At 41.6% G+C, this 15,346-nt stretch overlaps 1 protein-coding gene across 3 annotated transcripts in view; it reads left to right on the top strand.

The window, feature by feature from the left end:
• Window positions 1-2,177: 2,177 nt before the first annotated feature.
• The window catches only part of btbd7 (BTB (POZ) domain containing 7), a 47,009-nt gene continuing 33,840 nt past the window's right edge, over window positions 2,178-15,346 (top strand). The window contains exon 1 of one of the 3 annotated variants that reach the window (XM_078234264.1): window positions 2,178-2,498. The gene's annotated coding sequence lies outside the window, so the exon portion shown is untranslated. Of the gene's footprint in view, window positions 2,499-3,580; window positions 3,671-15,346 lie in introns of those variants that run through there. The other 2 variants (XM_078234267.1, XM_078234265.1) reach the window with 2 other exon arrangements.

Below are 15,346 nucleotides of genomic sequence, written 5' to 3'. Positions count from 1 at the left end.
AGTGCTAACCACTGTGCTACCGTGCTGCCCATTTAATTTAAAAAAAAATTCAACAAAAAACTTTGTATCATGCCTCCTGTGAGAGATTTCATTGAGGAAATTCTGAAAACCTATTTGCATTATGGCTACTATATTTCCTTTATGTAACCAATCAATCACATCTTCAAGAACTCTTAAGGCTGTTGAACACAAGTTTTGTATATAAGATTGTTTCTCCACATGCATATTGTTTTGCAATATCAATGTCAGTTTAGTTCTTGGTTCTTTACTTTCCTCTATCGTTAAATATAATCATTCTTTAAACATAAATACTCGGGTATTTTTGACATATTTATTAGGGCAAAACTCACAAACAGCCCAGATAGCCATCACATTCTTTATTGTACACCACTCAGATTCAGGTTTCGCAGCTGGAAGAAATATACACTCTGCAATATTAAGAAAAAAAAGTTTATCATTAAAATGCATTGTAAACTAATGTATAATTATGTGGGAGTGAGTGAAGGCTGTAAGCCTGAGTAATTATGTGGGAGTGAATTGAAGGTTATAAGCCAATCTTAAAGTTGGGATTAAAAAAAACAGTGCACATGCAAATAAATAAAACCAGAAAATGTTGGAAATATACAACAGATCAGTTCTCACTGAAAAGAAGCATAAGAACATATTAACTTACAGAGGGAAAATCTCTTTTAACTGATTTGATTTGATTTATTATTGCCACATCTATTGGGATACAATGAAAAGTAATGTTTCTTGCATGCTATACAGACAAAACATACCATTCATAGAGTACATAATGGAGAAGGAAAGGAGAGGGTGCAGAATACAGTGTTGTAGTTACAAATAGGGTGCAGGGAAAGATCAGTTTAATAACTGGAGATGCAGGCAGACTTTTTTTGCTCTTTTTAAAATAGGTAATGATCATGACCCACTCTTTCTATTTAATGTCATTGCAACTTGCTCAAAACTTTAATACGCTAAAGGGGATAAAGCTTTCATTCTCTCTTAGGTCTTAGGCTCTTCGCTCTGATGAAGGGTCATCCAGACTTAAAACGTTGGCTCTGTTCTTTCTCCACAAATACTATTAGACCTTCGGAGATTTTCCAGCATTTTCTGTTTTTGTTTCATTCTCTCAGGGGTGGCACAACCTCCCCTTCTCCAAAGCGGCACCAACCTCCGTTACCTCTTTGGCTGCCCCACTCCCATGCCCCCCAATCCCTGCCCCATCAGCATCTTTCTTTCTCTCCTCCCGTCCAAACTGCCCACCAATTAGACACCTGCTGCCTGCTGGATTAGCACTGCTGCCTCACAGTGCCAGGCACCTGGGTTTGATTCCCGGCTTGGGTCACTAGCTATGTGGAGTTTGCACGTAGTCTGCGTGGGTTTACTCCGAGTTCTCCAGTTTTCTCCCACAGTCTGAAAGATGTGCTGGCTAGGTGCATTGAGTAAGATTTTTAACAAGACCAGATTAAATTCCAACAGGTTTATTTGGTAGCAAATACCATTAGCTTTCGGAGAGCTGCTCCTTCGTCAGATAGGTGCATTGAGCCATTCTAAAGGTTCATAGAATACATAGGGAGAAGGAAGGGAAAGGGTGCAGAGTATAGTAGTGTTAGTTACAGCTAGGCTGTAGAGAAAGATCAGTTTAATAATTGGAAATGCAGGCAGACCTTTATTTTGCTTTTTTTAAAAACTCACAATTCAGGTAATGATCACAACTCACTCCTTCTATTGCAACCCGCTCAAAACTTTCTTACAGTAAATGGGACAACAAAGGTTTCCATTCTCTATAATTGTGGGGGTTGCTTGGCTCCTCCAGTCACTGTTGCAGTGCAGGTTCAGTAAGAAGTTTAACAACACCAGGTTAAAGTCCGACAGGTTTATTTGGTAGCAAAAGCCACACAAGCTTTCGGAGCTCTAAGCCCCTTCTTGAAAGCTTGTGTGGCTTTTGCTACCAAATAAACCTGTTGGACTTTAACCTGGTGTTGTTAAACTTCTTACTGTATTTACCCCAGTCCAACGCCGGCATCTCCACATCAGTGCAGGTTGGCATTGCAGTTTCAGCCGGGTGCCGAACGATGGCGGTGTCGCTGGCGGACAGGCCTGGAGATGGGGCGGGAGGGGAGAGAGAGCGCGAGCGCGAGAGACAAAGAGCGGGGTTCAAGCAGCAACCGAGCTTTCGATTGGTTGGAGCGGCGTCCAATGGGTGAGCGGTTTGGATGGGAGGTGCGTCGGGGAGGAGAGAGAGCGAGAGATGCTGATGGGGCGGGGGTGGGGGGGCATGGGAGTGGGGCGGCCAGAGAGGTAATTGAGGTCGGTGCCGCTTTGGAGAAGGGGAGGGGGCGCGGGCCCGGCTGAGGCGGACCATTCTCCGCCCCCCCCTCGGGAAGAGTGAGTAACGGAGAGAGAGAGAGGCAGCTGGAAGAGGCTGCGGCTGAAGCCGACCCAAACTTGGCTGTGGAAGGAGCGGTGGCGGCGACGACGGCGAGAAAGTTCAGGTAAAAGCAGCAAGCGGCGCCGGCTGGAGAGGGAGACAGGGCCCCGGGGATGGTGGTGGTGGGGGAGGGGATGGACAGCTCCTACCACTGATTGCACTGTCTGTCTATCTGTGTTGTTGGGGGATATTTCTCATTACTTGCAGCCCCCCCCCCCCCATGTATGGCTGAGTCCTGGGGGGGGAGGGAGGGGTTGGAGTGGAAACACTTTTAAATTCTGTGAAACCCCCTTCCTCCTCCTCCTCAATGCTTGGGGTAAGAGACATTTCACCACACACGTTCACTTTTCTTTGAGGTTGAAAGGAGGGGGGGAGGGAGGAGGAGGAACAAAAAAAGCCAATTTAAGACCAGGGTTGAATATGCAACTGGTCGCTGACTGTGTGTCTCTCTTTTTATCCTCCCCTGCCTCTTCCCCACACACATATATTTCACTGTTGCTGACAGATTTCTCTAGCATGTAGGCTGCAACAAGGGTGCAAACTGAGTCATTAGTCATTATTTTTTCACCAGGTGAGTTATGAAAACGTTCGGCGTTATTTTCCTCTGACATTCATTCTCTTATCCTCCCCTGATTTCTTCCTCCCGCTTCAAGTCCAAAGAGATGGTATCTGTGTCCCTCTTTGGGCACAGGACAGGTTTTTGATTTGATTTATTATTGTCACATGGGTTAGAATACGGTGAAAAGTATTGTTTCTTGCGTGCTGTACAGGCAAATATCTGTGTTGGTGTAATCACTAAAAGATGCAGCAGATGAGATTTAGCAATTGATTGAGTAATGTGTTTTGGAATTAAAAAGCAATTATGCTGCTATTCTGATGTATTTTTGTTTCTTACAAACAAATAACATGAGTTTGTTCATGAGTTTGTAAATGAATTTGTTCAAGTTAATATATGGGCCTGTGGGTTCTGGAGCTTATTAATAGTGCTGTGCTTGTTTTGTGGTCTAGCTTTATTATTCAATTATATATCCAGTAATTTCAAAAAGTGACCTTTCGATAGTTGGAATGTCTAAATCAGGGCAATGATGGTGCTTGCGTACAGTTTATCATTTGTTAAATGCTTACTTGCCCTCTTTCAATTTACAGTAAATGTAGTCTTCCGATATGAAGAACCAGAGCAACATCAAACTGTTAAAATAAATATATGAACTGCATATCAAATTGAACATTCTAGAGGTGCTGTATCCTGCATTGTTATACCACTCAATTGGTTAGTCATTGTGTATTAGCCTAAGTAGTCGCTAAGCTATTTGCTTGCATGTAGCAATCGAGTTCTTTTCCTGTAATCATCTGCCAGTGTATTTTAAAGGGGAGGTGATGGCCTAGTGGTATTATCACTAGACCATTAATCCAGAAACCCCGCTCACGTTCTGGGGATCCGGGTTTGAATCCCACCATGGCAGGTGATGGGATTTGAATTCAATGAAAAAATTTGGAATTAAGAATCTACTGATGACAATGAAACCATTGTCGATTGTCAGAATAACCCGTCTAGTTTTAGGGAAGGAAATCTGCCGTTCTTACCTGGTCTGTTCTACGTGTGACTCCAGAACCACAGCAATGTGGTTCACTCTCAACTGCCCTCCAAGGGCAACTAAGGATGGGCAATAAAAGCTGGCCTGCCAGCGATGCCCATGTCCCACAAATGAATAAAAAAACAATTTTCATCAAGGGACAGTAGGATAGTGAACAGGAATGGAAGCTCCTGGGTAGTACTTGGACCAGTTTAGAACTGATCTGGTTGAGATTATTTAGTACTTAACAGGGACCTTTTTGGCTTGTATGCTTCAATGCTGCGTTATGTTATGCTGGTTAGGCCATGCAATTATTCAAATGTTTGGGACATTTAAAAAATATATATTAAATCTCCTCAAGTCGCATGCCATTCTGTGTCATGAGTGTGCGCCGTCAACCATATCTCTGTCAGCTCTTGCCAATTTGCAAAAGCCTTAATCGGAGGTATGTGAGAATATTCTGAGATGACTCACCACCACCCCCTTTTTGCTTTTTGCTGACAGAGAAATGCATACATGATGGCGATTAGGAACTTGTGTGAGTAATTCTCAGGAGGCAGCAGTGTGTGTATTTATGGATGTATATTTTTATATATGCGTGTGTATTACTTTCTGTTTACAAACTATGCTTTTGTCAACATTTGCGATTTTAAATTGCTTTGTCAATGTGTTTATTTTTGTTCTGGTTGTCAAAATGTAATTACGTACTCTGGCCATTAGGTGGCTTTGCAACAGAGAAAGGGGCTATTTGGCCCATCATGTCTCTGCCAGCTCTCTGAAAGAGGGTACCCAATTTGTCCAATTTCACTAATCTTTTCCATAGTCCTGCAATTTGTTTCCCTTCACGAACTTATCCAGTCCCTTTTGGAAAATTATTATTCAATCTGTTTCCACCACCATTTCAGCCATTGCATTCCAGATCATCAAAACTTGTTGCATAAATCATTTCTCTTCATCTCATGTCTTTTTAATCCGTATGGATACATTTTTCCTTTTAAAATTGATCATCATGAGTGCTTTTAGTGTAAAGCTCATTTAAGCAGGTTCCAGTTACGATGTTTTAATAGTTAAAAGCATGAAACCAAATGTCTGGAAATGTATGCCTGTCATAACCTGAATGTATGCTGTCAGAGCTGACGAAGGGTCATCTAGACTCAGTTAGCTGTATTCCCTCCCCACAGATGCTGTCAGACCTGCTGAGATTTTCCAGCATTTCCTGTTTTTGTTTCCGATTCCAGCATCCGCAGTATTTTGCTTTCCTTAAACTGTTTGATTTATTTTAAGTGATAAATGGAAAAGGAGTCCAAATTCAGGGTATTCCAAATTTCCATACAATTTTTACTCGTAAGAATTTGTGGTGCTTTCTATTGAAATTAAATCTAATCGTGGTGAAGATATGCCTGGCTGTTAGTCTTTTTTTCCGTCTCTTAAATATGCTGGTGAGAATCAGATAGCAATTTTCTCATGAGGTGCAAGTATCACTGGAAAGCAGTGTGCTTCCTGATTTTCTTCTAATGCGAGAATGACTTGTTTAAGTACATAGACCCTTCAAAAAAATTTTGTGCAGCCACTCAGTGTCCAAAGTAGGGACACGGCATTTTCTGGCAGTGGAAAAGATTGGGCGTCAGTGTACAGTGGTTGTGGATTGTGGCACATTTGTATGAGGGATGCCCATAAGCAGTGCTGGAAAAGCACTTGTCTGCTTTAGCTGGGAGTACTAACCTCTTTCTTTTTTTAGCTGCTGGATTTACTGAGCATTTGTAATCTGGCCTGCAGCTGTTAAATCCAAATTTTAACTGCCCACCCCTCTGAGAGTAGGTTACTCATCTAACTCCAGAATTACCCTGGCTTAAATGGAAGGCATATTTACAACTGGTTATGGTTGGGTTTTCTATTTTTCAGAATTTAACTCCCATCCCTTTCCTACCTGCCCTGTGGGATTAATGCTGCCCCCAGTTTCTCTGCTTCATGGTGTACCTTCCATACATTGAGTTTCCAGTTACACATAATGGAGTCCTCTATTAGTTGTCACTCAATCATAATTTAATGTGTCCACAACAATGCCCTTTCTCCCAATGGGGGAGGAAATCCAATTATGGAATAGTACAGCACAGAAGAATTATATTGGAGAGACTGTCTTTTACCTTCACTATTCCTTTTGTCCTTTGTTTGATTTACTGAGTTTTAGTGTTGTAACAAATATTCTTGTGATTTTTGAGGTCTGATTTCCCTCCAAATTTTCTAAATTTTGCCATCAGATTAATAACCCTGAAGAAGGGATTTTAATTCACCAGTTAGTGTTTTTAATGCTCCAATGTATAATTCTCCTCAGTTCATGAACAGGAAAACCTTGGTAGCTTGAATCTACCTTTACCAACATTTTAAGCCTTAAGACAGCATTTTAAAACTTCTCTACATATTAGAAAAGTATTCATCAAGTTTGATTTATGATGGCAAGAAATTCGAACTGTTTTTTCATGGTGACCAGATACCGTTACATTTCCTGTTCAAGAGCACACACCCAAACTTTGTTTGTGTGACGTATGCTGCATAATTATTGCCAGAACTTGGTTTCATTGTTTTATTTCCCAATATGTGAATTTGAGATTGAATCTTGCATTCCATAATAACATTACATTGTATTTCCACTTGTGCAAAATCCCAGCTGAGGGCATACTTTCCTATGTTCACTGTTAACAATTTATCTGAAACCATTATCGTCAATTATCTTTTTAAAACTTTATTGCGGTTCAGTTGCAGAGTTTAAAGTATTCAGTATCATGAATTCCAAATAAAGTAATGTGATGATGTGAAATAATATGTGACAGTATTGTTTCACTACTCCCTCTTTTGGACTGTCTTATTGTTGCTGTCTTCCTTCATTGGAGCTCAATCCCATGCAGCACCATCATTGAGATGTGTAAAATCTTTTAGCCTAAGTGATCTAATATTTCATCATGGGTGAGGAAGAATTTCCATCTGATCTCATATCATAGTGATGCATGAGTTTGAGAGAGAGCTTTTTCATTTATTCATTCGTGGGAATCAGACATCACTGGCTAGACAAGCATTTATTGCCCATCCCTAATTGCCCTTGCAAAGGTGCTGGCGAGCACTTTCCTGAATCGCTATAGTCCATGTGGTGCAGGCACACCCAGACTTCTATAAAGAGATTTCCAGGATTTTCACCCAGAGATAGTGAAGGAACAGCGATTATAGCTCCAAGGCAGGATGACGTGTGACTTGGAAGGGAATTACCAGATAGTGGTGTTCCCATGAATCTGCTGCTAGTGGTAGAGATCACAGGTTTGGATGTGTTGTCGAAGGAAACTTGGTGAGTTGTTGCAGTGTGTCTTGTAGGTGGTACACACTGCTGCTATTGTAATGGAGGGAGTGAATGTTGAAGATGGTGGGTGGAGTGCCAATCAAGTGGGCTGCTTTGTCCTGAATGGTATTATGCTTCTTCATCCAAGAAAGTGGAGACTATTCCATCACACATTTTGCCATGTAGCTGGTGGATATTCTGTGGGGGTGCAGGAGTTGAGTTACCCTCCACAGAATTCCTGGTGCCTCACCTCCTCTTGTAGCCGTAGTATCTATATTGCTGTTGCAGTTCAGTTTCTGGCCAATGGAAACCCCCATGAAACCCCACTGGGGCGGCACGGTAGCACAGTGGTTAGCACTGTTGCTTCACAGCTCCAGGGACCTGGGTTCGATTCCCGGCTTGGGTCACTGTCTGTGTGGAATTTGCACGTTCTCCTCGTGTCTGCGTGGGTTTCCTCCAGGTGCTCCGGTTTCCACCCACAGTCCAAAGATGTGCGGGTTAGGTTGATTGGCCAGGTTAAAAATTGCCCCTTAGTGTCCTGAGATGCGTAGGTTAGAGGGATTAGTGGGTAAATATGTGGGGGTAGGGCCTGGGTGGGATTGTGGTCGGTGCAGACTCGATGGGCCGAATGGCCTCCTTCTGCACTGTAGGGTTTCTATGACTTCTGTGAGGACGTTGATACTGGGCGATTCAGAGATGGCATTAAATGCTGTTGAATGTCAAGTAGAGATGGTTGGATTCTATCATGTTGAAAATGATCATTGCTTGCCACTTGTGTGTGTGTGTGTGTGTGAACGTTATTGCCTTTAAAAGCCCAAGCCTAAATATTGTTCAGGTCCTGCTACGTATGAACATAGACTGCTTCAATGTCTGAGGAGTCGCGAATGGTACTGAACACTGCATTCATCAGCAAACATTCCCATTTCTGACCCTTTGCTGGAGGGATGAGCATTGATGAAGCAGCTGAAATTGGTTGGGTTTGGAACACTGCCCTGAGGAACTTCAGCAGTAATTCCCTAGGCTGAGATGATTGACCTCCAACAACCACAGCTTTGTGCTAAGTATGGCTCCAAGCGAAAAGTTTTCTCCCTGATTCTCGTTGACCTCGGTTTTGCTAAGGATCCTTGATGCCAAATTCAGTCAAATGCAGCCTTGAGGTCGAGGATCACTCTTGTTGCAGGTGGATAGTTGAATAAAGCAAGAAAGTGCCAACTAAAGGCATCTTTAGCCCAGAGCAAAAACCTGACAGAGACAAGTTTGGGCATCTGGTGGTTGATCACTTTACTGAATAAGAGTAGGGCTCTCGAAGCAAGAGAAGAAACGCTGCAACCTGGGAACCACCAGTACAGAAGAAGAGCTCGGAGCTCACCATTGAGGAAAGAAGAATCTGAGCTCTGCGAAGATATCTGTATTGAGTGACTGAAGCCTGGCAAACTCCGTCACCAATGCGGGTAATACCTAGATCTCAGTGGTGAGTCTGAGTCATCTCTACACTATGTTCTCAGAAATCGCAAGTAAGCAAGCTCTTCTGATTAGAGTTGTACTTAATTTAGATATCTTTATTGTGTCTACCTAAGCCAGTTGAGGAGAGTCTTGGTCAACACTCTCATCTCACCTCTGCTCTTTTATCTATATTTGGACCAAGACTGTAATGAGGTCAGGAGCTGAATGGCACAAACGGAGCCCAAACTGAGCATCAGTGAGCAGGTTACTTTTGAGTTGGTGCCACTTGGTAGCACTATTGCTGACACCACCTAGCACTTTGCCTTGATCAAGAGTAGATTGATGGGGCAGAAATTTTCTGGGGTGAATTTGTACTGCAGCAAGACCGTACCGAGGCTTGGACAGGCAATTGGCAAGTAACATCCATGCTGCAAGTGCCAGGCAATGACCATCTCCAATAAGAGGATCTAGCCATCGCCCTTGATATTCAATAGCATTACCACTGCTGAAACCCTCGCTGTCAATATCTTGGGGGTACCATTGATTTGCACTCCTTCTCCAAGCATTCACTCCCTCCACCACTGATGCATAGTAGCAGCAGTGTGTACTGTCTATCAGATACATTGCAGGATCTCACCAAGGCTCCTTAGAACCTTCCAAACCCATAACAACAACCACCTAGCAGGACGAGGGCAGCAAGCACATGGGAACACCATCTGGCCATTCCCCTCCAAGCCACTCACCATCCTGACTTGGAAGTATATTGCTGTTTGTTCACTGTCACAGTGTCAAAATCCTTGAACTCCATCCCTAACAGCACTGTGGGTGTACCAAGCAGGCAGCTGATCATTACATCTCAAGGGTGATTCATGATGAGCAATAAATGCTGGCCAGGCCATTGAACATACACCTCTTGAACTTATAGAAGAAGAAAAGCAGTCAAATTGTTTCAAAGTTCATCTGAGAACACACCTCTGAGATATTTGACTACAGGAAGTGTCGCAATCTGCTGTGGCCTCTTTGCTTTACAATACCCTCTTCAGCTTTCAATCATCAAAATCATTTCAGAAAGCACAGATTTAGTGGGAGACTGGAAATTGCAAATCGGAGGCTGAATTAACTGTTATTTGTAAAAATATACTATCGTTATCTATATCCAATCTTTGTGTGTCCATGTGTACCTGCTGAAGACGAGTTTGTGATGTGTGTTAATTCTGGCTAAGTGTGTGCAAATAACTCTCTTGACTTTGAAAAGCTTGCCACTGAATTCTCTCCCAAGTGTAAGAAAACTCACACCTCCTTCCATACAAAACATACAGATTACAGGCAGTAAGAGAGCTGTTCATGACCATAAGCAACACTTGTGTCAAACAAGTGTCGGCTAATCACCATTTCCAACAAGAGAGAATCTAGTCATCTCTCCTTGACATTCAGTAACATTTTTCATTGCAAACTCCCCCATTATCAACATCCTGGGGTGGGGGATCGTTGACCAGAAACTGAACTGATCATCAATTATAAATAACCCTGGCTGCAAGGAGCAGATCTGAGACTGGGAATTCTGAGGTAAACAACTCGCTTCCGAAAGCCTGTCCACTGTCTACAAGGCATAAGTCAGGAGTATGATAGAATACTTTCTACTTCCATGGATGAGTGCAGCTCCAACAACACAAAAAGCTCAACATCATCCAAGACATATCCGTTTAATCAACATCCCATTCACCAACTTAAATATTCACTCCGTTCACTACCAAAGCACAGCGGCGGCAGCAGTGTGTGCTAAATACAGGATGTACTGCAGCAACATGCCAAACTCCTTCGACAGCACCTTCCAAACCTACATTCTCTACCGACTAGGCTTTCAGCTTCCAAGTAATAAGCAACCTATCTATTTGATTTCTATCAAAATATACAAACTTGCATTTATCTGTTTTGAACAGCATTTTAGTATTTAATGTTGTCCTGTGGTTTGCTGTGGTTCTCTTCAGTCTTGACTATTTACATCCATAGTTGCCCAGTCATGATGGAAAGCTCAGACCTCGTGGCTTTTCCGAGCCTCAACAGCTGCTTTGCTCACTGTTGATGTTAATGATTGCGTGTCTGAACTCAATGTGTATGAGATCTGAAAAGTGGGGCAGATGGGGGAGGGTAATGAAAAAATGACAAGAACTATGCTATTGTTCTAATCACCGCTTTTGCCTCGCCAGGCACTGTTTGAAGTGCATCAAAAGCCATGTACTGAAGATGTTGGAACAGACAATTTGATTTTGTTTGACTGTTTCCATGGCAGCATATTTTTAATAAGTATAGTGCCTGCTGTGCCTGATTGCTGTAGATGGACCTGAAGAGAGAACATACAGCAGGGAGGGTTGACTTAACAGGTCTCTGCATTGGTTTCATACTGAACCTCATTCTTTGGCGATACTAAATGGTGGTCAAAGGTGAGAGAAGAGGAAGGATGATATCTTGGATTGAAGCATGAGTGATGTTGTTCAAAGAGAATGGGAGGGAGGAGGAGAAGGCCAGCATTAAGTTAAATCATGGAATACCTATTTTTATAGCATTAGGTTAGAATTTTTAAACATGATGGAAAAAGTCAGATTGTAAAATCAAAAAGTGCCTCAATTAAGGATTAGTGTAGACTTTGTTTTCTGAATAAAGGCTATAACTAGCTTCTTCGCTGCTGTGAATATCTAGTTCATAATTCATATATTTAGAATATAACTTGTTTTAGGAATTTAAGTCTAACTATAGAAGATGGGTACATCGGGTTGAGAGGCTGCTTAAGTAACCTTGGGGTTGATACAGTTCAAATTAAGTTTACTACACTTAAAAGGTTGGGACTATGGACTCAGGGTTAGAATAGCGTAAGAGTCATTACACAGCAGGTGGAGAAACTTAAAAGATTGCTTTATCTGTGTGCCTTTGAGTGGAGACTTGACATCTGCAAACTTTGCAGTAAGAGCCATCCAGAGAGATGTTTTTGTTTCGGGAGTTAGAGCTAAATTAGTTTGGAAGCATTCATTAAACCCTGAAGGATTGTGAAATCTATTTCTTCGGATCAAAGGAGGAATTTTAAATGAGGAATACTTAATCTAAAGATCTGTTTAAAGACATCCCAGAGAATGCCATGTTTTCATAGAAATGGAAGGAGCATAGGGAGGTTTTCTGGGTGTTTGATGGGAGTTTTAGTTACTGCTTGGATCTGTGTGTTGTGTAGCTTCGCGGGGAAGATATCCAAAGTAAATGACAATTAGGCCTGCGCTGTAAGCAGAGGAAAAAGCTAACTTCTTCATTCACCACATAGGATAGAGAAGCCCGACCCACACTCTGAGAGGAAAGAAGATGGAAGATTTGATAGCTTGTAATCCGTTGATAAATCTATAGTGGCCTTCAGAGCCTTGTGACAAAAGAAAAAAACCAGCAGAAAAGCTTGGAAATATTGGGAAAATAACCAGAGCAAGGAGCTGAGGTATCAAATGATGGAAAATGAAAATTTTGCCTCAGGCTTTCTTTTCCCAGTCTAGTACACTTTTGTTTTTTAAAAAACATTTGAATATTTGTGCCATCTTTTAATTTAAAGATTCCACTGAACTTCTGAATATTCTCCATGTCTTTTTATTTGCAAGTCGCTGTGAAGTCATGAAATAATTTATATTTTGTAATCATGTGTTGACATTGCACATGTCAACAGACTCTCCACTGTATAAATCTTCTGGTACCTTGAGTAAAGGAAAAGGAATCAACAAAATGTTCAGATAATTGATTATAGAATTAACAAAATATAGTCTAGAGCCCCAGCAACGATTTACCTAACTAGTGCTGAAACCTGATCATTTGCAGCAATCATTCACACATTTGCAAATAACAGTTTACTGGTAGGGTCAAATTTGTCAGTGTGCTGATGTTGACTGTGATATGTATTAGGCAAGCATATCTTAATTTTTAAAAAAGTTGTGCAGAAGTGTTTTGGCACTGTCCCATTACAGTAACCCAGAACTATAGCAATCCTCAAGTTTGTGTTGGAAAAGAACAAGTAGGATGACTCACAGTTCATATTTATAGTTTATTTTTCTGATAATTCCTTACATTGTCAAAATAACTTGTCTATAGATCTAATCCTGTAAGTACAGCAAAGCCAAAATAGTTCTTTAGGTGATGGAGCAATTAAACTGTAACTTTTAAACTCACTAAGAGCAAATGATCCATGAAGCTGTGGCTTCTACCACATTTTATTCTGAGTGTGTGAATCTGACTCTGTATGTATGAAATAAAACTGGATTTCTCTCCAGCTGCCTCTTTCCTGCTACATTCTGCAGAATGTCTCTAATTTCCAGTGCAGTTAAATGGCTGACTATGTTCTCGGTCTTGAAATAGATTAATTCTTCTTTGGTGTTGAGAGTTGTCAATATTGTTGTCATCCGACAGATTTGCCAGTGTGATCTCCAGATATATATTTCCAATAACTTCTGGAATGTTTAGAGTCCGCAATACCTTGTGACTCCAGTGATAATGCTTCAGCTCTCTCTCTCAATGTGACATCTGAGACCTCCTTATTAGCGTTGCAACAGTTGTATCTAATTCACTAATGGTTCTGCAATTTTTTCCAATGAAAATGGGTTTTAAGTCAGAAAGTATGTTTATAGTCTTGATGTTTTACCAAACCTTGGGTGTAGTGGCTCGGGTAGATTGTTATATTTAAATAATAAACTTTGTTTAATCATAATGGGGACAGAAGAAACATGGAATAATTTATTCCTCATTAGGACCCAAAACTGTTTAGGATTGTGCAATTATGTCTCAAGTTCAACTTGCCAGCTGTACAAAGAGACGAATTTTGATTGTACTGGAGCTATTTTTCCTTCTGTTCCCATTTTTGTTTCTGTACGTGTTGCAAATGACTGGAAGTAACCATGATATGAAGTTTTATAGATTTGATAAGTTGTAAGCTATTTTTTTTTAAATGGTAGGCTAGCGTATATATTCTGAGACTGAACATGAAAGACTTTTATATAGGCTTTTTTTAATACATACTAGAATGTTTGCAAAAAGTGTAATTTGTATGTGGTATGTTTGTAACATTCAAATGTAAACATCAATGATTAAGCTGGAAATGTTTTGAGAATTTACCAATTTAAAATTGTGCACAATGGAAATTTTGGAATGAGCCTGATTCTTTCACTGTTGGATCGCAAATTTCTCAAGATGCCAATGTTGGTGGCTAATACTGTTTCACTGGGGAAGAAATGTTTGGCATTTTCATACTTGCAGCATGGAATTTGGGAAGAGGTTCTTTCATAAGACTTGCCATTTCTGCATTATTTTTGCTTCTATTAAATGATTACTTCCTTAAAGGAATAAATTGATTTCTGTCCCTGCCCCAGCTTAACTGGATATTATCGCCCTCTGTAAATTACTGTAAATAAAGATGAAAGGGTTTAAAGATATTCAGGTCTTCTCTTAAAGTATGCATGTGGGTATGTGGGCATCGCTGGCTATACCAGCATTTACTGCCCATCCCTAGTTGCCCTTCAGAAGATGGTAGGGTGCTACCTTCTTGAATCGCTGCAGTCCCTGATCAAATCTCAAATTGCTGAGGTAATCTTTCTCTCATAAAACTGAAGTCCTTGGGAATCGGGAGAGAAATGTGGGGGGGGATCTTTCCATGTTGGAGTCGTACTGAGCACAAAGCAAGATGGTTGGAAGTTAATCATAGTCCCCGGCCATCACTGTTCCGTATGGAGTGTCCTTGGTTGTTTCATCAATGAACTTGATGTTCATGTTGTGCATGGTTTGTGACTCCTCAGATGCAGAAGCTGTCGTTTCCATGTGTAGCAGGACGTGCGCAACATTCGGGCTTGGGCTGATAAGTAGAAGTTGTTTGCGCCATATAATTGCCAGTCAATAATCATCTCCAGCAAGAGAGAACCTAAGCAAACCCTCTTGACGTTCAATGACATTACCATCACAGAATCCCCCGCTGTTGACATCCTGGAGGTTACCATTGACCAGAAATTGAACTGGATTAAACATATATATGGCTGCAAGAGTAGGTCAGAGGCTGGGAATCCTGCGGAGAGTAACTCCGCTCTTGATTCCCCAAAGCCTGTCCCCCCATTTACAAGGTACAAGTCAGGAGTGTAATGGAATGCTCTCCACTTGCCTGGATATTTAAATAATATATAGAAACCCTACAGTGCAGAAGGAGGCCATTCGGCCCATCAAGTCTGCACCGACCACAATCCCACCCAGGCCCTACCCCCACATATTTACCCGCTAATCCCTGTAACCTACGCATCAGGACTCTAAGGGACAATTTTTAACCTGGCCAATCAACCTAACCCGCACATCTTTGGACTGTGGGAGGAAACCAGAGCACCCGGAGGAAACCCACGCAGACACGAGGAGAATGTGCAAACTCCACACAGACAGTGACCCGAGCCGGGAATCGAACCCAGGACCCTGGAGCTGTGAAGCAGCAGTGCTAACCACTGTGCTACCGTGCCGGATGGTGCAGCTCCAACAACATTCAAGAAGCTTGACACCATTGAGGACAAAGCAGCCCACTTG

This window comes from Mustelus asterias, chromosome 18, assembly GCF_964213995.1.
Source record: "Mustelus asterias chromosome 18, sMusAst1.hap1.1, whole genome shotgun sequence".
Classification (NCBI taxonomy): Eukaryota; Metazoa; Chordata; class Chondrichthyes; order Carcharhiniformes; family Triakidae; genus Mustelus; species Mustelus asterias.
This window is presented reverse-complemented; position numbering and strand designations above follow the sequence as displayed.